The sequence below is a fragment of the Scyliorhinus canicula genome, chromosome 25, assembly GCF_902713615.1.
Source record: "Scyliorhinus canicula chromosome 25, sScyCan1.1, whole genome shotgun sequence".
NCBI lineage: Eukaryota > Metazoa > Chordata > Chondrichthyes > Carcharhiniformes > Scyliorhinidae > Scyliorhinus > Scyliorhinus canicula.
The window spans coordinates 1,191,769-1,217,269 of NC_052170.1; the positions used below are offsets into that span (position 1 = coordinate 1,191,769).

At 47.8% G+C, this 25,501-nt stretch overlaps 1 protein-coding gene and 1 long non-coding RNA gene across 2 annotated transcripts in view; one reads left to right on the forward strand and one right to left on the reverse strand.

Moving 5' to 3' along the window:
- LOC119957195 (cAMP-specific 3',5'-cyclic phosphodiesterase 4B-like) overlaps window positions 1-25,501 on the forward strand; it is a 597,446-nt gene that overhangs the window by 355,134 nt on the left and 216,811 nt on the right. The window lies entirely within an intron of this gene.
- On the reverse strand, window positions 1,977-2,476 carry LOC119957198. The gene is made up of 2 exons (XR_005458764.1): window positions 2,232-2,476; window positions 1,977-2,016 (listed from the first exon to the last, which is right to left on the reverse strand). It is a non-coding gene; the product is annotated as an uncharacterized LOC119957198 (long non-coding RNA).

The following is a 25,501-nucleotide window of genomic DNA, read 5'->3' on the forward strand; positions in this document are numbered from 1 at the left end:
CACCCCTCAACCAAAACCCACCCCTCAACCAACACCCACCCCTCAACCAACCCCCATCCCTCAACCAGAACCCACCCCTCAACCAACACCCACCCCTCAACCAACACCCACCCCTCACCAACACCCACCCCCTCAACCTACACCCACCCCTCAACCAGAACCCACCCCTCAACCAACATCCACCCCTCAACCAACACCCACCCCTCAACCAGAACCCACCCCTCAACCTACACCCACCCCTCAACCTACACCCACCCCTCAACCAACACCCACCCCTCAACCAACACCCCCAAGAACCTCATGAACTGCTTATTTTTCTCCGTGCTGTTTGTGGGATTAATTGCAAATTGCCGACCCAGTTTCCCAAATGGCAATGTGACTACACCATCACAGTAACCTATTGGCTGGTAAATGTAGTGGGATGTCCTGAGAATGTGAAAGGTGCCATATAAATATTCAGTGATAATTCTGGCACACTTCTCTATGTTGCTCAAACAATGAGTAAGCAGCGTGCGAGATGGATGCAGATTCATTCTTCACTTGTGCGCCGAAGATCACGGCTCCTTGAAAAGCCTCGAGCGCAGAATCACACTGTGAAGTGAGCATGTGGCCCACAACAGCGCTGAGCCCGTGTTTGTAAAGCCACCCAAGGTGAATGTTGTGTCTGTCACTGAGAGTGAAGTCACACTCCATTCCCACACCAACAGTGGGAGGCACAGCAGACTAGATTTGGATTAATGCCAACACAAAAATATCTTGTCTTCAACGTCAGACTGGAACATATCCAGAGATTGCGATCAGTCAATAGACCACGTTGCCAGACTGTACAGAGTGCACTCATTCCTTTGAAGAAAGAACTTTGGCAAAACAAAATTCTGCGATTTTGGGAGAATGGACTCAAAAAGGTTCAGAAAGTCGATTCAAAGGTAACATTGCTACCTTTTGTCACCGAGACTGAGGTTTTGAATTTAACATTTGAACAGCCAGCTTGCACCTGCACAGCCCACTTCCACAATGACTTACATTCTCATCATAGAAAAGTTACAGCACAGGAAGAAGGCCATTTGGCCCATCTTGTCCATGCGGCCCTAGGACATCCAGGCCTTTCTAATCCCACCTCCCTGCACCCGGTCCATAGCCCTGTAGGTGCAGATCCAGGTACTTTTTAAAGGAGTTTAGGGTCTCTGCCTCCACCACTACCCTCTGCGTAAAAATGTTTTTCCTCATGTCCCCACTACACCTTCTGCCACCTTCATCACGGAAAGAATTTTCCCTCCTGCAACCCCATTAACCCCTGAACACAAAACTGCATTAGGAATAATGATCCTCTGCTTGGTTTTAAAATGCTGTTTACTTGAGGTTAAATAAATCTTTCAATAGCCATGACTGTGAGAGCAGAGATCCTGGGCAAACTATGAAGAGCGAAAAATAAAATATACACAGCAAAAACGATAAGGAAGAGGAGAATACATTAGAATTTGCAACTTGGATGATAGACCCAATTCTGCTACTGGCTTGAGACTGAAATCCTTATACCTGGAACTTGCCTAATGTCAACATCGCTGTCATTGTTCTTCCATTGTGTTGCCTCTCCATCTTCAGGCAGTAGTTCTTCCCTTTTCACTCACTTAGAGTTAAGGATTGAAGGTTTGTTTCACTGCATTAAGTATTCTAGCTATCAACCTAAAAGGATCCAGTATTAATAACAATCACAGAATCACATCAGGAGACCATTCAGCCCATCGTGTCTGCACTGACTCTCTAAACGAGCATCATGACTTAGTGCCGTTTCTCAGCCTTTTCCCCGTACCCCTACACATTGTTTCCACTGCTACTTGAATGCCTCAATTGATGCCTGCAGCGCATATCCAGGCCAGACCACAACCACTCGTTCTGCGATACGATTTCTTCTTACATCACATTTGCTTCTTTTGCAAATCACTTTCAATCTGTGCCCTCTCGTTCATGGTCCTTTTACAGATGGGAGCAGTTTCACCCTGTCTCCTCTGTCCAAACCTTTCATGATGTGGAGATGCCGGCGTTGGACTGGGGTGAGCACAGTAAGAAGTCTTACAACACCAGGTTAAAGTCCAACAGGTTTGTTTCAAACACGAGCTTTCGGAGCACGGCTCCTTCTTCAGGTGAAGAAGGAGCCGTGCTCCGAAAGCTCGTGTTTGAAACAAACCTGTTGGACTTTAACCTGGTGTTGTAAGACTTCTTACTGTGCAAACCTTTCATGATTTGAAACACCTCCAACTTCTCTCCAAGGAGAACAACCTGGTTGAGGATAGTCCCAACATCTCCCGTCTTTCTCCAGAACTAAGGTTTCTCCTCCCAGGAACCACTTCTGCAGAACTATACACAATATTCCAGCTGAGGTCTAACTAGTGTCCTGCATATCCTCCTTGCTCTCGTACTCTAGACCCCTCCAACTCACCGCTTTCCTCCCTGACACTGCTGCTTGCAGGCTTTATCAGTCCTTTCCTCATGACAAGAGTTCGGAGGGAGAGGCAGCAACTCTGCATAGAACCAATGAACCCTTGAGTGGAAATAGTATGTACTAAAAAAAAACCTTTTAAAAAAATGTAATTTTTCCTAAACATTGTTTTTACTACGACCTAATAAAAATGTCAATCATCCAGATCATTAAAAATATCAAATAGCAGAAACGGCGCGTACTTAAAACCTCTTTATCTTCTGTAAATAAAGATTATGAAAATGACAGAATAGATCTGAAAGCTGAAGCTGTCAATCCAGCGATGTTTTTCCTGGAACACAGCTGTTTATACAGTATAATGGACTTGTGGAGTGGACTCGATGGGCCGAATGGCCTTACTTCCGCTCCTATGTCTTATGGTCTATAATGGATGTCTGGGCTTTCCGCTAGACTCACGTTCATATTTGAGAGCTCAGACATCAAATAGAGTGCTAAAACAACTGCTCTCCAGGCAAAACATTGCTTGATTGACAGCCATTCCTCTCTGAACCCGTCTGTCAATTTCTTAACTCCCATTACCCACTTATTTGGTAAGTAAAATCTTTATTCCTTTCACTTATTAATTATTTGATACTATATTTGAAATCAGTTAAGGTAAAGGGTAAAAATGGCAGGAGATCCCAGACCTGTGTTATGCTCCTCGTGCTCAACGTGGGAGTTCAGGGACTCGGCCGATGCCCCTGACTCCTTCATGTGCAAGAAGTGTGTCCAGCTGCAGCTCCTGTTAGACTGCATGACGGCTCTGGAGCTGTGGATGGACTCACTTTGGAGCATCCGCGATGCTGAGGAGGTCGTGGATAGCACGTTCAGTGAGTTGGTCACACCGCAGATTAGGATTGGTGATGGAGACAGGGAATGGGTGACCAAAAGGCAGAGAAAGAGCAGGAAGGCAGTGCAGGTGCCCCCTGCGGTCATCTCCCTCCAAAACAGGTATACCGTTTTGGATACTGTTGGGGGAGATGTCTCACCAGGGGAAGGCAGCAGCAGCCAGGCTCATGGCACTGTGGCTAGCTCTGCTGCACAGAAGGGCGGGAAAAAGACTGGCAGGGCTATAGTCATAGGTGATTCAATTGTAAGGGGAGTAGACAGGCGTTTTTGTGATCGAAAACGAGACTCCCGAATGGTATGTTGCCTCCCGGGTGCCCGGGTCAGGGATGTCTCCAATCGGCTGCAGGACATACTGAAGGGGGAGGGTGAACAGCCAGTTGTCGTGGTGCATATAGGCACCAACGATACAGGTAAAAAAAGGGATGAGGTCCTACAATCAGAATTTAGGGAGTTAGGAGATAAGTTAAAAAGTAGGACCTCAAAGGTAGTAATCTCAGGATTGCTACCAGTGCCACGGGACAGTCAGAGTAGAAATTCAAGAATAGTCAGAATGAATATGTGGCTTGAGAGATGGTGCAGGAGGGAGGGGTTCAGATTTTTGGGACATTGGAACCGGTTCTGGGGGCGGTGGGACCATTACAAACCGGATGGTCTAAACCTGGGCAGGACTGGAACCAGTGTCCTAGGGGGTGCTTTTGCTAACACTGTTGGGGAGGTTTTAAACTAGTGTGGCAGGGGGATGGGAACCAGATTAGGAAGTTAGAGGTCAGTAAAGAAGCAGCAACTAAAGCCAGTAAGGTACGAGACAATAAACTCAATGTGACTAAGGGGAAGAGTAGACAGGGAAGAGATGATGAACGCAAAGGTGGTCTGAGGTGCGTTTGTTTTAATGCGAGAAGTGTAGCAGGTAAGGCAGATGAACTTAGGGCTTGGATCAGTACCTGGGAATATGATGCTATTGGTATTACTGAGACTTGGTTGAGGGAAGGGCAGGACTGGCAACTGAATATCCCAGGGTATAGATGCTTCAGGAGGGATAGAGAGGGAGGTAGAAAGGGTGGAGGAGTTGCATTACTGGTCAGAGATGATATCACAGCTGTGATTAAGGAGGGCATGATGGAGGATTCGAGCACTGAGGCAATATGGGTGGAGCTGAGAAATAGGAAGGGTGCAGTAACATTGTTGGGACTTTACTACAGGCCTCCCAAAAGTGAGCATGAAGTAGAGGTACAAATATGCAGTCAGATTATAGAAAAATGTAGGAGCAATAGGGTGGTTGTGATGGGAGATTTTAACTTCCCCAACATTAAGTGGGATTCGTGTAGTGTTGGAGGCGTAGATGGAGCAGAGTTTGTAAGGAGCATCCAGGAGAGTTTTTTAGAGCAGTATGTAAATAGTCCAACTCGGGAAGGGACCATACTGGACCTGGTATTGGGGAATGATCCCAGCCAGGTGGTTGATGTTTCAGTCGGTGATTACTTTGGGAATAGCGATCACAATTCCGTAAGTTTTAGAACACACATGGACAAGGACAGGAGGGGTCCTAAAGGAAGAGTGCTAAATTGGGGAAAGGCAGAGTATAACAAAATTCGGCAGGAGCTAGGGAATGTGGATTGGGAGCAGCTGTTTAAGGGTAAATCCACATTTGAAATGTGGAAGTCTTTTAAGGAAAGGTTGATTAGAGTGCAGGACAGACATGTTCCTGTGAAAATGAAAGATAGAAATGGCAAGATTAGGGAACCATGGATGACGGGTGAAATTGTGAGACTGGCTAAGATGAAAAAGGAAGCATACATAGGATCGAGGCAACTCAAAACTGATGAAGCTTTGGAGGAATATCGGGAAAGTAGGACGAATCTCAAACGCGCAATAAAGAGGGCTGAAAAGGGTCATGAAATACCTTTGGCTAACAGGGTTAAGGAAAATCCCAAAGCCTTTTATTCGTATGTAAGGAGCAAGAGGGTAACTAGAGAAAGGATTGGCCCACTTAAAGACAAAAGAGGAAATTTATGCGTGGACTCAGAGGAAATGGGTGAGATTCTTAATGAGTACTTTGCATCGGTATTCACAAAGGAGAGGGACAAGACGGATGTTGAGGCTAGGGATGGATGTTTAAATACTCTCGGTCAAGTTGTCATACGGAAGGGGGAAGTTTTGGGTATTCTAAAAGACATTAAGGTGGAAAAGTCCCCAGGACCGGATGGGATTTATCCCAGGTTACTGAGGGAAGCGAGGGTCGAAATAGCTGGGGCCTTAACAGATATCTTTGCAGCATCCTTGAGCACGGGTGAGGTCCCGGAGGACTGGAGAATTGCTAATGTTGTCCCTTTGTTTAAGAAGGGTAGCAGGGTAATCCAGGGAATTATAGACCTGTGAGCTTGACGTCAGTGGTAGGCAAACTGTTGGAGAAGATACTGAGGGATAGGATCTATTCACATCTGGAAGAAAATAGACTTATCAGTGATAGGCAGCATGGTTTTGTGCAGGGAAGGTCATGTCTTACAAACCTAATAGAATTCTTTGAGGAAGTGACAAAGTTAATTGATGAGGGAAGGGCTGTAGATGTCGTATACATGGACTTTAGTAAGGCGTTTGATAAGGTTTCCCATGGCAGGTTGATGGAAAAAGTGAAGTCATAGAATAGAACAGTACAGCACAGAACAGGCCCTTCGGCCCACAATGTTGTGCCGAGCAATGATCACCCTACTCAAACCCACGTATCCACCCTATACCCATAACCCAACAACCCCCCCCCCCCCCTCACCCCCCCCCCCCCCCCCCCCCCCACCCCCCCCCCCCCCCCACCCCACCCCTCCTTAACCTTACTTTTATTAGGACACTACGGGCAATTTAGCATGGCCAATCCACCTAACCCGCACATCTTTGGACTGTGGGAGGAAACCGGAGCACCCGGAGGAAACCCACGCACACAGGGGGAGGACGTGCAGACTCCACACAGACAGTGACCCAGCCGGGAATCGAACCTGGGACCCTGGAGCTGTGAAGCATTTATGCTAACCACCATGCTACCCTGCTGCCCAAATTGTGATTTGTGATTGTCATATGGGGTTCAGGGTGTACTAGCTAGATGGATAAAGAACTGGCTGGGCAACAGGAGACAGAGAGTAGTGGTGGAAGGGAGTGTCTCAAAATGGAGAAGGGTGACTAGTGGTGTTCCACAGGGATCCGTGCTCGGACCACTGTTGTTTGTGATCTACATAAATGACCTGGAGGAAGGTATAGGTGGTCTGATTAGCAAGTTTGCAGATGATAATAAGATTGGTGGAGTTGCAGATAGCGAGGAGGACTGTCAGAGAATACAACAAAATATAGATAGATTGGAGAGTTGGGCAGAGAAATGGCAGATGGAGTTCAATCCAGGCAAATGTGAGGTGATGCATTTATAGAGCGGACTATATGGTCAAAGGAAGGTCTTGGAGAAAATTGATGTGCAGAGAGATCTGGGAGTTCAGGTCCATTGTACCCTGAAGGTGGCAACGCAGGTTGATAGAGTGGTCAAGAAGGCATACAGCATGCTTGCCTTCATCGGACGGGGTATTGAGTACAAGAGTTGGCAGGTCATGTTACAGTTGTATCGGACTTTGGTTAGGCCACATTTGGAATACTGCGTGCAGTTCTGGTCGCCACATTACCAGAAGGATGTGGATGCTTTAGAGAGGGTGCAGAGGAGGTTCACCAGGATGTATGGAGGGTGCTAGCTATGAAGAAAGGTTGAGTAGATTAGGATTGTTTTCGTTGGAAAGACGGAGGTTGAGGGGGGACCTGATTGAGGTCTACAAAATTATGAGAGGTATGGACAGGGTGGATAGCAACAAGCTTTTCCCAAGAGTGGGGGTGTCAGTTACAAGGGGTCACGATTTCAAAGTGAGAGGAGGAAAGTTTAAGGGAGATGTGCGTGGAAAGTTTTTTACGCAGAGGGTGGTGGGTACCTGGAACGCTTTACCAGCAGAGGTGGTAGAGGCGGGCACGATAGCATCATTTAAGAAGCATCTAGACAGGTATATGAATGGGCGGGAACAGAGGGAAGTAGACCTTGGAAAATAGGAGACAGGTTTAAATAAAGGATCTGGATCGGCGCAGGCTGGGAGAGCCGAAGGGCCTGTTCCTGTGCTGCAATTTTCTTTGTTCTTTCTTTGTTCTAAAGATTGAACTACAGCCCACTGTGTCTCTCTGATCTTCACCCTCCTGTTTACAAGAGCCAAATTCTCTCTCTCCTTCTCTGAATTCATGGTAATACCCTAACTCTGACTGAGTTTTGGTTTGTTTATGGGATATAGGTGTCTCTGGCAAGGCCAGCATTTATTACCCATCCCTAATTGCTCACGGGAAGGTGGTGGTGACTGCCTTCTTGAACCGCTGCAGACTCTAAGGTGTAGGTGCACTCACAGTGCTGTTAGGGAGCGACGTGATTGAGGTCTACAAAATTATGAGAGGCATAGACAGAGTGGATAGTCAGAGACTTTTTCCCAGGGTAGAGGGGTCAATTATAGGGGGCATAGGTTTAAGGTGCGAGGGGCAAGGTTTAGAGGAGATTTACGAGGCAAGATTTTTACACAGAGGGTAGTGGGTGCCTGGAACTCGCTGCCGGAGGAGGTGGTGGAAACAGGGACAATAGTGACGTTTAACGGGCATCTTGACAAATACATAAATAGGATGGGAATAGAGGGATACAGACCCCAGAAGTGTAGGAGATTTTAGTTTAGACAGCCAGCATGGTCAGCGCAGGCTTGGAAGGCTGAAGGGCCTGTTCCTGTGCTGTACGTTTTGACCCAGCGACAGTGAATAAACGGTGATATATTTCCAAGTCAGGATGTAGAATGGCTGGAAGGGGAACTTCCTGAAGGTGATGTTCCCATGTATCTGCTGCCCCTGTCCTTCGAGATGGTTGCAGTTGTAGTTTGGAATATGCTGCCGAAGGAGCCTTGGTGAGTTCTGCTGCCCTTATCCTAGGTGGTCGAGGTTGTGGGTTACCTCCTTTACATGACCCTGATAGACCCTGATATTGGTGCACATAACAAAATTCAACCTGCATATGAATAGAAAACAATGGAGGGAATATTGATGCTGAGTGCATCGTTTTCAGCCCAATATCCAGATTAATGACAGTATGATTCGTGGAGTAACCCGTTTGGTGAGCACTAAAACAGACACCCATTTAATTGCTAAGTTGTTCAATACAGACAGAGTTTGGCAGGTGGCTGATAGCTTATTCACCTAGCAAGTCCATTCTGCCAGCCACTGTGGCCTGCTGCCTTACTTCTGGGAGATGAGTCTCTACCCAGTCATCACGTCAGACTCCAGCTAATCAAAATCCTGCCTCTTTCTCCAAAAGACTCAGAAGGAACGTCCTTTGATGTACAAAGATGTACAAAGGGAGAGACACAGATAGAGAGAGTGAGCAAGAGAGGACAGCTAAAACTCTCCAACCAGGCGGGGAGAGATAGGAAGAGACCTCAACACCCCAGCACAGAGAGAGAGAGAGATGCAGAGAAAATGATGGAGACCCTGTCAAGTGTTGTAATCATACTCTTTTCGACAATGAAACCATCTCCAAGAACATTCTGAGATGTTTCAGCTTGTAAATAACAGTGCCCCTCGGGATAACCAATCGATGTTTCACAATCACTATTCTGTCAGCATCAACAATATAACATCAAAAGGAAGATCTAATGGACAAACAGTATGGTTCAGAATTATGGATTTTTGTGCACAGTCTTGGGAGGTAACCCCTTAGATGCTGAATTTAGCATTATGAGAATACAAATTTAACATTCAACACAGGCAAACATCCGTTTGAACACATCTGCTATGTTGTGACTCACAAATGCCTCTCTTCCAGTGTAGAGATACACGGTTTCACTGCCTGTTCCTCATTATTCGACAGTGTGCTGGGTCAGTCTCCCTTTCGCCCTCTCTGTCTGTCTCTCTCTGTGTCTCTCTCTGTGTCTCTCTCTCTCTGTCTCACTCTCTCTTTATCTCTCTCTGTCTCTGTGTCTCTCTCTAACTCTGTCTCTGTCTCTCTCTGTGTCTCTCTCTCTCTGTCTCACTCTCTCTTTATCTCTCTCTCTCTCTGTCTCTGTGTCTCTCTCTAACTCTGTCTCTGTCTCTCTCTCTCTCTTTCTCTCTGTCTCTCTCTTTCTCTCTCTCTCTCTGTCTCTCTCTCTCTCAGTCTCGCTCTCTGTCTCTCTCTCTCTCTCTCAGTCTCGCTCTCTGTCTCTCACTAACTCTCTCTCTGTCTCTCTCTCTCTGTCTCTCTCTGTCTCTCTGTTTCTCTCTGTGTCTCTCCCTGTCTCTCTCTCTCTGTGTCTCTCTGTGCCTCTCTCTCTCTGTGTCTCTCTCCGTCTCTCTCTCTCTCTGTCTCTCTCTGTCTCTCTCTCTCTATGTCTCTCTCTGCCTCTCTCTCTCTGTCTCTCTCTCTCTGTCTCTCTCGCCCTCTCCTTCTCTCTCTCTATGTCTCTTTCTGTCTCTCTCTCTGTCTCTCCTCTCTCTCTCTCTCTCTGTCTCTCTCTCTCTATCTCTCTCTCTCTGTCTCTCTCTCTCTGTCTCTTCTCTGTCTCTCTCTCTCTCTGTGTCTCTCTCTGCCTCTCTCTCTCTGTGTCTCTCTCTGCCTCTCTCTCTGTCTCTCTCTCTCTCAGTCTCGCTCTCTGTCTCTATCTAACTCTGTCTCTGTCTCTCTCTCTGTGCCTCTCTTTCTCTCTGTCTCTCTCTATCTCTCTCTCTCTCTGTCTCTCTCTCTCTCTGTCTCTCTCAGTCTCGCTCTCTGTCTCTCTCTCTCTCTCTCTCTCAGTCTCGCTCTCTGCCTCTCACTAACTCTCTCTCTGTCTCTCTCTCTGTCTCTCTCTCTGTCTCTCTCTCTATGTCTCTCTCTGTCTCTCTCTGCCTCTCTCTCTCTGCCTCTCTCTCTCTATGTCTCTCTCTCTCTGTCTCTCTCTGTCTTTCTCTCTCTGCCTCTCTCTCTGTCTGTCTCTCTCTCTGTCTCTCTCTCTGCCTCTCTCTCTCTGTGTCTCTCTGTCTCTCTCTCTCTCTGTCTCTCTCTGCCTCTCTCTCTCTCTCTGTCTCTCTCTGCCTCTCTCTCTCTGTGACTCTCTCTGCCTCTCTCTGTCTCTCTCTCTGCCTCTCTCTGTGTTTCTCTCTGCATCTCTCGCTCTGTCTCTCTCTGTCTCTGTCTCTCTCTCTCTGTCTCTCTCTCTGTCTCTCTCTCTCTGCCTCTCCTCTCTCTGTCTCTCTCTCTCTCTCTCTGTCTCTCTCTCTCTCTCTCTCTGTCTCTCTCTCCCTCTCCCCCTCTGTCTCTCTCGCTCTCTGCCTCTCTCTCTCTGGGCGAGATTCTCCCAAAACGGGAGAAATCGTAAAGCTGCCGTAAAACCCGGGCGGGTTTTACGGCAGCGCGCCCCTTCCCGACCGGGGACCGATTCTGGTCCCCGGTCGGGGCTAGCAGCCCGACGCCGTAGGCTCCGGCAAGACGGGCTTAACGAAAATCGTTAAGCCCGTTTGCCGGAGTTAGCGCCGGCTGGCGCGTCATATGACGTCAGCCGCGCATGCGCAGTTTGGAAGACTCCAACCCGCGCATGCGCGGGTGACGTCGTCGCGTTTTGTGTGAAACCCGCGCATGCGCGGGCCGGGTTGCCCCTCAGCCGCCCCGCGAATGAATACTGCGGGGCGGCGGAAGGACAAGTAGTGCGCGGGCATCGGGCCCGCTGCCCGCGATCGGTGCCCACCGATCGCGGGCCCATGGCACCCTTGGCACGGCCGTGGTACGGCCGTGCCAATCGGTGCCATGGTTATTAATAGCGAGTTTGTGACGCCGTTTTTACGAACGGCAAGACCAGGTGTGTTTGCCGTTCGTAAAAACGGCGGAAAGGGCTGGGACTTCGGCCCATCTAACAGCTGAGAATCGCTGCCGGCCGTAAAAAAACGGCGGCAGCGATTCGGGTCGGGACTTCGGCGGGGGGGTGGGAGAATAGCGGGAGGGCTGCAAAAATGTCGGGAAGGCCCTCCCGCTATTCTCCCACCCGTAAGGCTGAGTAAATATTATGGTTTAAAAGTGGCCGACACGATAGTTTAGAAGAACGAGAGGCGATCTCATTGAAACCTGCAACATTTTGAAGGGACTCGACAGAGTCGGCATCGAGAGGTTGTTCTCTCTGTAATACAGAGACTGTGAATCGATTCTTTGGTGATTTAAAACTAATAACTGCAGTCAGTAGTGACTTTAACCTGATGTGCTTCTGTTTAAAGATTTTTTTTAAAGTCTTCTGGATGTTAAAAGGACAGCTTACGGATTACTTAGTGTTGTATTCTTTGGGTGTTGTATTTGAATTAATAAGTGCTAAGATGTCACTGTATGTTTTAAAAAGGTTAACTTGAGGTCATAGAATAAACATTGTTTTGCTTTAAAAAATACCTTTTCCATTTCTGCTGTACCACACCTGTAGAGTGGGCCGTGTGCTCCCCATAGCACAATCTGGTAAAAGTTGTGGGTCAGGTGAACTCCATGATACACTTTAGGGTTCTCTAAACCCTGGCCCAGAACAGGGGAGAATTCCAGAGGCTGGGGCCAGATCTGAAGCCACAGCCGGCAAAGGTGGGGCAATTGTAACTTAGAATGCACAAGAGGCCAGAGTTAGATGGGTTCAGATGTCAGCGGCATTGTGAGGTTGGGGAGACTGCAGAGGTCGGGAGGGGTGAAGCCATGGAGGGATTTGAAAACAAGGAGTAAGAATTATAAAATGAAGACATTGCTCGACCGGCAGTAAATTTATATCCGTGAGCACAGGGGTGTTAGGGGAATGGGTGTTGTTCCAAGTTCAAACATAAGCAGCAGACCTTTGGTGACCTCAAGTTTATTGAGGGTAGGAAGCGGGAGATCAGCCACGGCATGGTGGCACAGTGGTTAGCACTGCTGCCCAACAGCGCCAGGGACCTGAGTTCCATTCCGGTCTCGGGTGAGTCTCTGTGTGGAGTTTGCACTTTCTCCCCTTGTCTGTGTAGGTTTCCTACGGGTGCTCCAGTTTCCACGGATCGGCCATGCTTGATTGCCCCCTAGTGTCCAAAGATGTTCAGGTGAGGTGGGGTTACGGGGTTACAACGATAGGGTGGAGGAGTGGGCCTCGGCAGGGTGATCTTTCGCAGGGTGGATGCAGACTCGATAGACCAAATGGCCTCTTTCTGCACTGTAGAGATTCTATGGGTTCATTGCAATATTTGAGTCTGGAGGTAACAAATGTACAGATGAGGGTTTCAGCAGTAGTTGAGTTAAGAAGGGCAAAGTCGAGCAAAATTATGGAGGTGGAAATTGAAGTCTTGGGCAGAATTTTGCACTCTGTGGATAGAGTGTGGCTGAGGTGAGAACGTGGCGTTGCAGCTCTTCTGCTGGACAGTCGAGTTTTCTCTCCAGATAATCTACACTGTGTGTCCAAAGGGGCTGATAGAGATGGCAATTCTCTTGTCAAATTTTGCTCACTTCAAAATGTTATTGCTTCTTGGGTTAAAGTAGGTGTCAAAGAAATTCAGGACTCTCAAAGATTCATTTATTCCTTGTCCAGCAACATGTCATCAGCTACTGGACCTACTGAATATAATAGTGTATTCACTTACTCAGCCTCTGTTATCTTATTCAAGCCTGACGCTACTGTATTGTCTTAACAATCTTCTCCATAATGCCAAATTTTGCACAAGGTCTGGCCCTTCCATTTGCCTTAATTGGTCATGATTTACCGCCCATGGCTGCTTTCCGCACAAGAGAATACAGCTTTATGTTTTTAAAGTGACGCTGCAGGAATCGTTTCTTTTCCTCTTCCCACGCTTGTCAGGGTTTGACAGGCTCCCATTGTGGTTATGAAGCCATTTTAAACCTCAGCGCTTCGACAGAAAGTCTTTTGAATGGGTTGTTTTGACCAGCTCGTTGCTTTCCGGAGCTTTGGGAATTGGATTGAAGCTGATATTCTGCTCTAAATTCTCTTTAATGTTATTTTCCATTTGCGCTTAGTCACCAAATGTTATGGTGCTAACTCTGGGCTGCAACGCTCTTCAAGCTGCGCTTGTTAAATCAATCAGTCAGCCAGTGCTGCCTGATTATTGCACTGAATTTATTTCAGCCGTTTATTTCAAGTTTTCTCATCCTTTTTAAAATTGCTCAAGCTAAGCATGTCTGTGACCCTCGTATAATAAGAGCTAATATAGAGGTTTTACAGAAACTGATGCCTCGTTCTCTCTGAAGAGACCCTAATGACCCTCTGTGGACTGCAGAAATCAAATTCAAAGGGTACTATACAAAGGTCATCTGCAGGCCTGGCCAACTGGAGCCAAATCAAATCATTTGCTAGGACAAAGAACCTCGCAGCTACCTTTCTAAGACTTAATGGTTGGAATATTTTTTTTAAATAATATTTTATTGAGGTATTTGAAATTTTTTATAACAGTAACACAAACAATGACATCAACATGGTAAAATAAACATTCCGCCCCCCCCCCCCCAGCCCAATCTTCATGCACCTCAACCGTACAACAACCCCCCCTCCCCGCCCTTGGAATACAGCACCTGCTGACATTTTAATTTTCCCCGAGAAAGTCGCGAACGGCTGCCACCTCCGGGTGAACCCTAACATTGACCCTCTTATGGCGAACTTTATTTTCTCGAAACTGCAAATACCTAAACCCGTTCCCTACTGGCAATTCAAATTTGTCCTCCAAGGCTTTCAAGCTGGGAAAGGTTCCATCTATAAATAGATCCCCCCATCCTTCTAATTCCTGCCCTTTGCCATTTCCGGAACCCACCATCTAGCCTACCGTGTACAACCCAATGATTATTATAAATCGGGGTCCAAACTGATGCTCCCCCCAGTCTCTTAAATCTCCTCCATTGCCCCCAGATTCTCAGAGCGCCACCACCACCGGACCTGTGGAGCATCAGGCTGGCGAGAACGGAAAAGGTGCCGTTATCAGTGCTCCCAAACTGGTGCCTTTGCATGACGCCGCCTCATCCGCTCCCACACCGACCCCTCCCCCACTACCCACTTCCTAATCATGGCTATATTAGCCACCCAGTAGTAATTGCAGAAGTTTGGCAGCGCCAACTCACCCTCCCCCCGACTGCTCGAGCAACACTTTCTTCACTTGCAGGGTTTTACCCGCCTACACAGAGCCTGAAATAACCTTATTCACCCGCTTGAAAAAGGCTTTTGGGATGAAGGTGGGGAGGCACTGAAAGACAAAAAGATATCTGGGTAGGACCATCAATTTCACGGTCTGTACTGTCCCCGCCAGTGTTAGCGGGAGCAGTCTCATCTCTTAAAGCCCCTTTCCATTTATTCTACCACCCTGATAGGTTTAATTTGTGCAGTGCCTCCCATTCCCGGATTCCCAGATATCGAAAGCTCTTCCCTACCATTCTAAGCGGCAGCTCTCCCACCTATACAGAGCCACCGAGAGGAGTAACCCCAGGTTAAAGAGGTGTGAATTGTCTCAAGCCAGGACAGTTGGTAGGATTTCGCAAGCCCAGGCCAGATGGTGGGGGGTGAATGCAATGCAACATGAATCCCAGGTCCCGGTTGAGGCCGTACTCATGTGCGGAACTTGGCTATAGGTTTCTGCTCAGCGATTCTGCGTTGTCATGCGTCCTGTAAAGACTTAATTACCTGCAAATGCTCGCATTCAAAGTATCGTCTTGCATCTTTGACTCTGTCTATATATATGTTTCTGGAACATACCTCGCCATTCACCTGAGGAAGGAGCAGAGCTCCGAAAGCTAGTGATTTGAAACAAACCTGCTGGACTTTAACCTAGTGTTATAAGACTTCTTACTTATAAAGGGGGAAGCAAATCAAAACATTGTTCTGTTTACAGATGGATGGTGAGGAGAGAAATCATTGCTGTTTAAATGAGCTCCCCCTCCTGTCCATAACACATATTACTCTTTATATCATAATGTTTCCCCAGTCCCACATTAACTCCTTTCATCCCGAATACCCAATTACACAAGGGTTTGTTTTTTTGAAAATAGGGATACTAACAGAAGATTTAAAAGAGCGAGGTACAATACCAGAAGAGAGAGAATCAAGCGAGATACCTTTAATGAAAAGCTGATTTCAGACTGTGATTTGACTATCAGAAGAACCAAATGTTTTCCAAAAATCCCCAGACTAGCAGATCAGGTTCTCCCTCGATACAATGCAGGTTGAAGGTCAATTGTGTCTCTTCAATATGCAAGAAATGGAGGACTGCACTGCTAGCTGTGCAATTAATGTTCAATTATATCTGGTACTAATGTCTTGAATCAATGTTTATGGTACTTCTCTGCAGTATTATAAAGGAGGCCATTCGGCCCTTGAACTCTGCACCAACCCTCTGAAAGAGCACTCTACTCACCCTCCCTATCCTGCACATCCCTGGACACTAAGGGGCAATTTAGCATGGCCAATCCACCTAACGTGCACATTTTTGGGCTGTGGGAGGAAATCGGAGCACCCAGAGGAAACCCACGCAGACACGAGGAGAATTTGCAAGCTCCACACAGTCACCCGAGGACGGAATTGAACCCGGGACCCTGGCACTGTGAGGCAGCAGTGCTAACCACCGTGCCACCATCTGACTAGCATTTGGGCTAGTCAGATGCCGGTCTCAGAGGTGACACAGGACAGTCTGTGGTCAGTCGCAGGGGAGTCTGTGTGGTCAGGATAGATATGTGAACTTATTGGTGGTGATGTGTGAAGGAACCTGTAGCCTCACTGTGGCCCCTGCGTGAATTCTGCGTGAACACACATTGCTGTTATGCTGCTGACTCATACATTGAGTTTGCAAATGATTGTGATTACTGCTGAGGGCCGAGAGTGGGAGTGTCATTCACCATCACATAGTGACTTCCAGCTGAGATACAAAATGCTTGTTGTTTTCTTTTCAGTGACAGCAGCATCTTGGATTGTTCAAGAAATACTTTCACAGATCTCACAGCCACCAGTGGCTTTGGTCATTGCTGTCTTTGTTCTCTGTCAGACCTTTGCGTCATTTTCCAGTGAAGATGCTTCCTGCAAAATAATGGTGATTGAGGAAGGAGCAGGAACCTGCTCCACCCAGGCAAACCCACTCCCGTAGGAAATTAGTGGATGGCAGGGTGGGGAGAACAGGAAGCAGTAGTGAGGTGAAGTTGAATTTTAATGGGGAAGGTGAGGATCGGGGAAGGTGGGGATCCGGAATGTGAAGATTGTGCAAGGTGAGGATCGGGGAAGGTGAAGATTGGGAAAGGTGAGGATCAGGGAATGTGAAGATTGTGAAAGGTGAGGATCAGGGAATGTGAAGATTGTGAAAGGTGAGGATCAGGAAGGTGAAGATTGTGGAAGGTGAGGATCGGGAATGTGAAGATTGGGAAAGGTGGGAATCCGGAATGTGAAGATTGTGGAAGGTGAGGATCGGGAATGTGAAGATTGGGAAAGGTGGGAATCCGGAATGTGAAGATTGTGGAAGGTGAGGATCGGGAATGTGAAGATTGGGAAGGTGAGGATCGGGGAATGTGAAGATTGTGGAAGGTGAGGATCGGGAATGTGAAGATTGTGGAAGGTGAGGATCGGGGAATGTGAAGATTGTGAAAGGTGAGGATCGGGAAGGTGAAGATTGTGAAAGGTGAGGATCGGGGAAGGTGAAGATTGTGGAAGGTGAGGATCGGGAATGTGAAGATTGTGAAAGGTGAGGATCGGGAATGTGAAGATTGTGAAAGGTGAGGATCGGGAAGGTGAAGATTGTGAAAGGTGAGGATCGGGGAAGGTGAAGATTGTGAAAGGTGAGGATCGGGGAATGTGAAGATTGTGGAACGTGAGGATCGGGAAGGTGAAGATTGTGAAAGGTGAGGATCGGGGAATGTGAAGATTGTGAAAGGTGAGGATCGGGGAAGGTGAAGATTGTGGAAGGTGAGGATCGGGGAAGGTGAAGATTGTGGAAGGTGAGGATCGGGAATGTGAAGATTGTGGAAGGTGAGGATCGGGGAAGGTGAAGATTGTGAAAGGTGAGGATCAGGAATGTGAAGATTGTGGAAGGTGAGGATCGGGGAAGGTGAAGATTGGGAAAGCTGAAGATCAGGGAAGGTGAAGATTGTGGAAGGTGAGGATCGGGAATGTGAAGATTGTGGAAGGTGAGGATCGGAAATGTGAAGATTGTGGAAGGTGAGGATCGGGGAAGGTGAAGATTGGGAAAGCTGAAGATCAGGGAAGGTGAAGATTGTGGAAGGTGAGGATCGGGGAAGGTGAAGATTGTGGAAGATGAGGATCGGGGAATGTGAAAATTGTGGAAGGTGAGGATCGGGAATGTGAAGATTGTGAAAGGTGAGGATCGGGAATGTGAAGATTGTGAAAGGTGAGGATCGGGGAATGTGAAGATTGTGGAAGATGAGGATCAGGGAATGTGAAGATTGGGAAAGCTGAAGATCAGGGAATGTGAAGATTGTGAAAGGTGAGGATCATGGAATGTGAAGATTGGGAAAGCTGAAGATCAGGGAAGATGAAGATTGTGAAAGGTGAGGATCGGGGAATGTGAAGATTGTGAAAGGTGAGGATCGGGGAATGTGAAGATTGTGAAAGGTGAGGATCGGGGAATGTGAAGATTGGGAAAGCTGAAGATCAGGGAATGTGAAGATTGTGAAAGGTGAGGATCAGGGAATGTGAAGATTGGGAAAGCTGAAGATCAGGGAAGGTGAAGATTGTGAAAGGTGAGGATCGGGGAATGTGAAGATTGTGAAAGGTCAGGATCAGGGAATGTGAAGATTGTGAAAGGTGAGGATCAGGGAATGTGAAGATTGGGAAAGCTGAAGATCAGGGAATGTGAAGATTGTGAAAGGTGAGGATTGGTAAGAAAACTATTAGTGGATAGTAATAATTATATTTATTTTAAGGCCAAGGATGACTATGAAACAGGACAAAGAACAATTCAGAGTAAGAATTCTTAACTGGGGTACAGCCAGTTTCAATGGGGTAAGAACGGATCTGGGCCAAATAAACTGGAATCAAACGTTGGCAGGAGAAAGAGTAGCTGAACAGGGGCTACCTTCACAGAAAAGATAACCCAGGCACAGTCAAGGCACATTTCCTTAAAAGGGAAGGGTAGGACAAACAAACCCACAGATCCATGGATAATAAAAGAGAAAGGCACTCAAATAAAGAGGAAAATGTGTGCTTACGACTGGTGGAAAGTACAATGGAAAACCGGGTTGAATATGGAAATCTTGGACGGGGTAAAAAGGAAATAACAGAAGCAAAGAGAGAGTATGAAAAGAGACTGGCAGCTAACATGAAAGGGAATCCTAAAGTCTTCTCTATGCATTTATAATACTATCATAGAATTTACAGTACGAAAGGAGGCCATTCAGCCCATCGAGTCTGCATCGGCTCTTGGAAAGGGCACCCTACTTAAGCCCATGCCTCCACCCTGTCCCGGTAACCCAGTAACCCCACCCAATCTTTTGGACACTAAGGGGCAATTTATCATGGCCAATCCACCTAACCTGCACACCTTTGGAATGTGGGAGGAAACCGGAAAACCCGTAGGAAACCCACGCACACACGGGGAGAGCGTGCAAACTCCACACAGACAGTGACCCGAGGCTGGAATTGAACCTGAGTCCCTGGAGCTGTGAGACAGCAGTGCAAACCACTGTGCCACCATTCTGTAGACAAAAGGATGGTAAAAGGGCAGCAAGGTAGCATTGTGGATAGCACAATTGCTTCACAGCTCCCGGGTCCCGGGTTCGATTCCGGCTTGGGTCGCTGTCTGTGCGGAGTCTGCGCGTCCTCCCCGTGTGTGCGTGGGTTTCCTCCGGGTGCTCCGGTTTCCTCCCACAGTCCAAAGATGTGCAGGTTAGGTGGATTGGCCATGATAAATTGCCCTTAGTGTCCAAAATTGCCCTTAGTGTTGGGTGGGGTTACTGGGTTATGGGGATAGGGTGGAGGTGTTGACCTCGGGTAGGGTGCTCTTTCCAAGAGCCGGTGCAGACTCGATGGGCCAAGTGGCCTCCTTCTGCGCTGTAAATTCTATGACAGAGAGTGGGGACAATGAAGGACCAAAGAGGGAACTTGCACACGGAGGTATTGATGAATATTTTGCATCTGTCTTTACCATGGAAGGAGAGGACATCCAGGCCATAGAGAAAGAGGAGGAAATTCAGACGCTAGAAGGGTTTAAAATTGATACGGAGGAAGTATTGGATAGACTATCTATTCTTAAAGTTGATAAAGCATTGAGGCAGGAAGTGATGCATCCAAAGATACTGAGGGAAGTGGAAATTGCCGAGGCACTGCCGATAATCTTTCAGTCTTCCTGAGACTCAGGGGTAATGTCAGAGGATTGGAAAATTGCAAATGTTATAACCCTGTTCAAGATAAACCAAGCATCCACAGGCCAGTCAATTTACTTCAGTGGTGGGGAAACCTCTAGAAACAATCATTCAGGATGAAATTAATCGTCACTTGGACAAATGCGAGTTAATTAAGGAATACAAATAGAAAATGTTGGGAAAACTCAGCGAGTCTGGCAGCATAGGTGAAGAGAGAATTAGAGTTAATAATGAGTGCAGTGTGACTTCTTTGGAAATGATGAGAAATAGAAATGTGATGGGATTTATGCTGTTGAAAAAGGGTCAGATTGAGCAAACGAGAAATGGGGGTTAGGTTAGAGAGCAGGAAGGATTAAATGACAAAGATCTCATGGAACAAAACACAGAGAGTGGTAATGAGAGCAGTGAAGACACAAAGCATTGGTCCAGAGTAGGTGTTTATAGCAGAATAAAGGTCATTGATGTCTGGAAGTAAAACATGAGAACAATATACAGGCTGGCACCAGGGGGAGAATCCCAGCATGGATTTCTGAATGGAAAATCACGCTTTCAATAACTTTCAATCATTCTTTCAAAGGGTAACAGAGAGGGTGATGAGGGCAACGCTGTTGATGTGGTGTATATGGACTTTGAAAAGGCATTTGATACAGTGACACACAACAGGCCTTAAGAGCAAATTTATAGCTGATGGAATAAAGGGGACAGCAGCAACCTGGATACGAAATTGGCAGACTGACAGGAAACAGGGTAATGGGTCATGGATGATTTTTTGGGCTGGAAGAAGATTTGTAGCGAAGTTCCCAGGGGTCAGTGTTGGTGACCTTGCTCTTCCTCATACATATTAATGACCCACACCTTGGTGTACGGGACACAATTTCAGAATTTGCAGACGTTACAAAACGTGGAAGCGTTATGAAATGTGAGGAGGACAATGTGGAATGAGAAAAGGTCACACACAAGTTGGCGGTTAGGTGACAGAATAAATGCAATGCGGAAAAATTCATTGTTGGGTGCAAGAACATTGCTAGACAGTGTAAAATAAAGATGCCAACTTAAAAAAGAGGGACCTGGTGTATCTGTGCATGGGTCGATTCGGGTTTCATTCTGACCTCGGGTGACTGTGTAGAGTTTGCACGTTCTCCCCATGTCTGCGTGGGTTTCCTCTGGGTGCTCAGGGTTCCTCCCAGAGTCCAAGGATGTGCAGGTTAGGTGGATTGGTCATGTTAAATTGCCCCTTTGTCTCCAAAAGGTTAGGTTGGATTATGGGATTACGGGGTTAGGGTGGCAGACAGGGTTTAGGTTGGATGCTCGTGTAGAGGGACGGTGCATACTTGATGGGCTGAATAATCTCCGTCTGCATTAAGATGGCAGGATGTTTTGGGAGGTTGGTTAACAAAGCAGACAGTATCCGAGGCTATATTAATTAAGGCAAAGATCACAAGACCAAGGACATTGTGTCAAAGTTGTATGAGGCACGAGATTGCTCTCAGCTAGATAATGGCGTCCAGTTCTGGGTGCCACACTTTAGAAAGGATGTGAAGGCATTGGAAAGAATGCAGAAAATATTCTGTGTCTGCATGGATCCCACCCCCACAGCTCAAAGATGTACAGTTTAAATAGATTGGCCACGCTAAATTGTCCCTTAGAGTCCAAAGATGTGTAGGGTAGTTGGATTGGCCATATTAAATTGCCCCTTGATTGGAAAAAGTTTTTTAAAAAACAAGATTGATGGGAATGGCTCCAAAGATGAGGCACGTCAGTTGCATAGATAGATTAGAGAGAAGTTCGGATTGTTCTCCTTGGGGAAGAGAAAGCTGAGAGGAGAGCTGATAGAGGTGGTTTAAAATTGCAGGTTATCCCTTTGGGGAGAATTGCCTCTCGCTCTAACCTCTCACCACCACCCAGCCTGCCAGGGAATATCTGGGGCAGGGTTGGCACCAACCCTCAGGCTGCTGGGTGAGGCTGGCACCATGGTCATTACAGTCAGTCTTTGATAAAGCGCAGCATTGAACCGTGAGCAATTAGACTGAACTGTGGCTTGGAGAGGCCAGATCACACGGGACATATTTTGATCGATTAGCTTCAAACCAGGTTTAATGGCAGGTGAATGAATTATACACGACTGTCGAGGAGAGAAAAATGAGGTATCGTGCAATGTCAAGGCAGATTATAGCGGCAGCATGTCTGTATGTAAAATCCCAATTCTCTTTCCAATATTAAAGCAAGAATATACATAGGAGAGGCTGCTACTGAAAAATGGAGAAAATAGAGTTTGAAGCGGAATTAGGAAGCAAACGGTCGGCCAGATAGAACATAGAACAGTACAGCACAGAACAGGCCCTTCGGCCCTCGATGTTGTGCCGAGCCATGATCACCCTACTCAAACCTACGTATCCACCCTATACCCGTAACCCAGCAACCCCCCACCCTTAACCTTACTTTTTAGGACACTACGGGCAATTTAGCATGGCCAATCCACCTAACCCGCACATCTTTGGACTGTGGGAGGAAACCGGAGCACCCGGAGGAAACCCACGCACACACGGGGAGGACGTGCAGACTCCGCACAGACAGTGACCCCGCCGGGAATCGAACCTGGGACCCTGGAGCTGTGAAGCATTTATGCTAACCACCATGCTACCGTGCTGCCCCGAAAACATTTCCCCCGACAGATAGCAGGTCTGATCTGGGTCTGGGAACACTTGTACAAAGTTTAATGGCAGGTGAACTTGAAGAGTTCAGATGGTGGCTAACTCCCAATTTATCTACTATTTACGTCTGCTAAGTGACTCTTTGGACACTATCATGTTCAATAGGAATATATGTTTTAAATATCTTTGAATTGAGTTCAGCCCAGATGCGTGTCATTTTCTAAACTGCTTCCCTTCAGTTTCCTGTCTGGTTCTCCCACTCTCTCTCTCTCTCTTTTCCTCTGCTTTGCTGAAGGTGCAGACAGTGTCATCGGCACTCTGGTACCTCATCCAATCGAGAATATTCATAGATTAGGGGTTCAAATCCCACACCGTGAGACTGAATTTTTGAAAAATCTGATGATTTGAGAATTGACGATGTAAAAAAACTAACCAAAGGTCAGATTATTCGAGAAATGGTGCACAGATATCTTACTTCAGCTTTGACCATCCGACCCAAACTGATATGTGACTGTCCCAAGCTGCGAAGGAGAGTGAAGGTAATCCTGCGAATAATGTTGCTGGCAGCTTGAGAGATGGAACACAGAACAGTACAGCACAGGAACAGGCCCTTCGGCCCTCCAAGCCTGCGCCGATCGCGTGGCCTATCTAGACCAACCCAACCACCTTCTATACCCCTGACAGCTAATTAGGGCGGCACAGTGACCCAGTAGTTAGCACTGCTGCCTCACAGCACCAAGGACCCGGATACGATTCTGGTCTGGGTGACTGGCTGTGTGGAGTTTGCATTTTCTTCCCGTGTCCACGTAGGTTTCCTCCGGGTGCTCCGGTTTCCTCCCACAGTCCAAATATGTGCAGGTTGGGTGGGGTTACAGGGATAGAGTGAGGGAGTGGGCCTGGGTAGGGTTAAGAGCCCATGGTGTGAAGGGTAAGTAAAATATCAGCCATGATTGAATGGTGGAGCAGACTCGATGGGCCGAGTGAACTAATTCTGCTCCTATGTCTTATGGTTCTCTTTCAGAGGGTCAGTGGATACCTGAAGGGCCGAATGGCCCCTTTCTTCACTCTGAGGGAGTCTATAAATTCTATGAATAAAATAAACTGAGACTAATATAGCCACAACATTAACCTAAGTGAACACAGGCCAGGGATTGAACGTGGATATTTCATCCTCTGCACCACATTGCGTTCAGCATTTACCAACAAAGTCATTGGGGAAGGTGATGACACTTAGCTTCAATCTTTGAAAATGAACTATCTTGCACACAACAGCCGCACAGCATGTTATAAATCATCTCCTCTCATGCTGCTTTATCTTGCTAGCTAATTCTAATCTCAAACGGCTTTGATCAAACAAGACCTACCATCCCAGCCTGTCCTCAGATGAGTTTGATTACAGATTCTGTGGGAGCCGTGTGTTTCCATTGGCTGCTTGCTGACAGTGACAAGCTCCAAAACCTGATGAATTTCCCATGAAACACCACCCTGTGGGGGCAGCCAGAGAGAGTGCTCACCATACATTAACCCTTCAAGAGTCTTTGCAAGATGTTCTCCTCTCAAACACGCTAGTCTCTAATGCACTCACACGGAATAATATTCTGAACTGAATTGGCAGCTTCGTGCTCTGTATCATTAAAGCTTTATTGATGCACTGTAACGCTGATAATAGGGTAGTTGTTAGCTAATTGAGATATAGCTGTGTGATCATCATCTCTCAGACACTCCGATGCCATATGCTAGAACTAGATTCGATCCAGGCTGAAGAAGAAGAACCTTCTCTCACTCTTTGTGGATGACTGGGCATTATTCTGCACAAGTTCTGGTGGATATACCCAACGGTTGTCCCTGATTTGTGATCTATCGCGATTCATCGGATGACATCAATTTGAAGGAATTGATCTAGGTATGTTCCTAGGTAGGCCAATAACGGGTCTTGTGGTGCAGTGGGTAGGGTCCCTGCCAGTGGGTAGCGTACCTGTCAGTGGGTAGGGTTCCTGCCACTGGGTAGGGTTCCTGCCAGTGGGTAGCGTCCCTGCCAGTGGGTAGGGTTCCTGCCAGTGGGTAGCGTCCATGTCAGTGGGTAGCGTCCCTGCCAGTGGGTAGCGTCCCTGCCAGTGGGTAGCGTCCCTGTCAGTGGGTAGCGTCCCTGCCAGTGGGTAGCGTTCCTGCCAGTGGGTAGGGTTCCTGCCAGTGGGTAGGGCTCCTGTCAGTGGGTAGGGTTCCTGCCAGTGGGTAGCATCCCTGCCAGTGGGTACGGTCCCTGCCAGTGGGTAGGGTCCCTGTCAGTGGGTAGCGTCCCTGCCAGTGGGTAGGGTCCCTGCCAATGGGTCGGGACCCTGCCAGTGGGTAGGGTCCCTGCAAAGTGGGTAGGATTCCTGCCAGTGGGTACGGTCCCTGCCAGTGGGTAGGGTCCCTGCCAGTGGGTTGGGTTCCTGCCAGTGGGTAGGGTTCCTGTCAGTGGGTAGGGTTCCTGCCAGTGGGTAGGGTTCCTGTCAGTGGGTCGGGACCCTGCCAGTGGGTAGGGTTCCTGCCAGTGGGTAGGGTTCCTGTCAGTGGGTAGGGTTCCTGCCAGTGGGTAGGGTTCCTGTCAGTGGGTAGGGTTCCTGTCAGTGGGTAGGGTTCCTGCCAGTGGGTAGTGTTCCTGTCAGTGGGTAGGGTTCCTGCCAGAGGGTAGGGTTCCTGCCAGTGGGTAGGGTTCCTGCCAGTGGGTAGGGTTCCTGCCAGTGGGTAGGGTCCCTGCCAGTGGGTAGGGTTCCTGCCAGTGGGTAGGGTTCCTGTCAGTGGGTAGGGTTCCTGTCAGTGGGTAGGGTTCCTGTCAGTGGGTAGGGTTCCTGCCAGTGGGTAGAGTCCCTGCCAGTGGGTAGGGTTCCTGCCAGTGGGTAGTGTTCCTGTCAGTGGGTAGGGTTCCTGCCAGAGGGTAGGGTTCCTGCCAGTGGGTAGGGTTCCTGCCAGTGGGTAGAGTCCCTGCCAGTGGGTAGGGTTCCTGCCAGTGGGTAGTGTTCCTGTCAGTGGGTAGGGTTCCTGCCAGAGGGTAGGGTTCCTGCCAGTGGGTAGGGTTCCTGCCAGTGGGTAGGGTTCCTGCCAGTGGGTAGGGTTCCTGTCAGTGGGTAGGGTTCCTGTCAGTGGGTAGGGTTCCTGCCAGTGGGTAGGGTTCCTGTCAGTGGGTAGGGTCCCTGCCAGTGGGTACGGTCCCTG